The following is a 2,500-nucleotide window of genomic DNA, read 5'->3' as shown; positions in this document are numbered from 1 at the left end:
CGAAAAAAATATGCTTGTAATATATGTGTTTTCTGGGGTAAATGTTAAAATTTTAAAGAAATCCTTTCAAAACCGATTTTAAGTCATAACCAGAGAGAGGAAGAGAAAAAGGAAACTTTTTCCTGGAAATTTCTCGAAGAGTTTTTTTGGCTGAAAACGGGGCAATTATACCATTCAATGTTCTGTTATTATTTGAGGTTTTAAAAAACCCCATTAAAGGAGAAGGGGTTTTTTGGTTTTTTTGGGGTTGGGTTTTGGGGTTTTGCCCCTGAGAAGCCCTTGGGAGATCCACCAGATTGAAAAAGCAGGTGCCAGCCTTAGGAATCCTCTAAACTGATACAGGAAAAAAATAAAGGGAAATTTTGGGAACCCTGTCCCGACAAAGGATTCAGGAAGGGGAAAACATAAAAAAAGGGAAATACACAAAATTATTTGGAAAAGGGGACCTCTGTGTAAATTTAAAGTTTTTTTTTTGTTGTAAAATTTTAAAAATTATTTATAATTCAATATTAAAGAAAGGTAAGTTTTAAAAATTTTGTTTGATATTCCCCTTTCTCTCAGTTCCTCTAAGACGGAAATTAGATCCTTTAACCCCTTTATATTTTTAAATATTTTTATAGTGTGGGTTCATAAAGGGTTTGCCCTCAGGAAAATGATCCAGGAGAGCTCACACTTGACTTTAAATTTAAAATTGTGCCCCCTCTAGATAAAGCCCGAGTGGTTTTTCCCATAAAAAGGGGAAAATAGGGGCTTTGCCTAGAGGGGAAAGGGGGGCCCAATACAAAAGGCCCGCCCCAAACCCGCCACCGGCAGGTCCTCAGGGTGTGCCTGCTTAACGTATTTTTTGCAGTTCCCGGGTCCTGCAAAGCTCAACAAAAAAATTTCGGGGGCCAGGACCACAATCATTCTTCCGCACCGCGGGGTAACGACCTCCTTACCACGCCTCCCTTTCCTGGCGCCAGCGGGGACATTTGTCCCCCCACTTTTCACGGTCCGTTCTTCAAGGGGGCCCCGATATCCCCGGCCCGGGGTTGTGGTGCCCGAAACGGCGTTTTAAAAAGCCTCTGCCCACGCTGGTGTAAAGGCATTTGGGGGTGGCGGGAGATGCCCCAACTTCCAAACCCCGGGGCCCCCTTTGCGCTGTTACCAGCTGTAGGGGGCCCCCTCTTTTCCCGGCTCCAGCCCTTTGGGAAAATGCCCGCATTTTCCCAAATGGGCGACATATGCCCCCCCACCACCTTCCCCCCGCAAATCGCCCGCTTACCCCCCTCACAGAAGGGCTGGGGGCCAAGGGGCTGCAGGGTGGAAAAAAGCCCTTTCCCCTGAACTAACACGCCTGGGGGGGAAAGGGGGTGAGGGGGCAACGGGGCGGTTGACCGGTCCGATTTGCCCCCCACCTATTCCCCCAAGGGGGGCGGTTTTTCCCATGGTCCCCAGCCTTCTGCCGCGATCACCTTTTCTCCCACACGGGGCGCTGGGGAGGCCCGGGGGGTTTTTCCCGCCAAAGGACCCCAGGCAGACCCCCGTAAAACTGACAAATCTGGCTCTGTTGCCAGAACCCCCGTCTGCCTTCTCTGCTTCAAAGTTTTCTTTCCTCATGAAAGTCCGCCTTTTTTCCCCCTTTTACTTTCCCCCCTCAGGCCCTGAAACCCCGCCCTTCAAGTCTGCACCTTCTCCTTTAGGGTTTCCCCTTCACCCCCTGTTGCCCGGCCTTGGGCGGGGTTTTCTGCTGAGTTTTTTTATCTTCACAGATGCCATTTTTTTCCCCTGTAGCCCCTCAACAAATTGGCAAAACCCGTTTTCCCCTGCCTTCCTTGCCCCTTCCATCTCGACGAGATGGTGCCCTGCTCGTGTGCCCTCCCGTTCCTGCTTTTTCTGCCCTTTGTGCCATTTCCTCCCCCAACCGGCCCGGGATGGGAGTGATCAGGGCCTCTCTTTGGCAAACAACCCCACCCTTTTGTTTCCTTCCTCAGCATTCCTCCTTCCCCTCCCTCTGGCTGGCCCCCATCTTTTGGGCGCCCCTGATAAAAACGGCGCTTTTTCAAATGATCAAATATCAAAAAATCCCACTCCTGACAAACCCTTTGTTTAAAGCCGTCGCCTCGTCTCTCGCCCCCCAACCAAGGGGGCCCAGGCCCAAAGGCGTCTATCCCAGGGTCCCTAACCTGAACACTCCAAAAGGCACCGAACCACAGCGTCCCCGAACCCAGGGGGGAAAAACCCCACGTGACGAGGGAGGGCCGAAAAAAAAAAACCCTGACATTTTTTCCTTTAATTTTCACAAGTTATTTTACCCTTCCCTTTTTTTAGTGGAAAACCCCATGTTTACACTGCCGATAACGCTTATAACAGGCAAAACAAATTTTATCCCGGGCACCAGGGGCCCCCAAAACGGGTCTTCACAGGGGCAGCACCCCCAACCCCGTCCTCTTGGCTTGTTCCTCCGCTCCTCCGCTCCCAGCCCCTGCGTCATGTTTCCCAGGTCCCCCTTTATGTTTAA

Source organism: Penaeus monodon, chromosome 14, assembly GCF_015228065.2.
Source record: "Penaeus monodon isolate SGIC_2016 chromosome 14, NSTDA_Pmon_1, whole genome shotgun sequence".
In the NCBI taxonomy this organism is placed as follows: Eukaryota; Metazoa; Arthropoda; class Malacostraca; order Decapoda; family Penaeidae; genus Penaeus; species Penaeus monodon.
Note: the sequence above shows the minus strand (reverse complement) of the source record.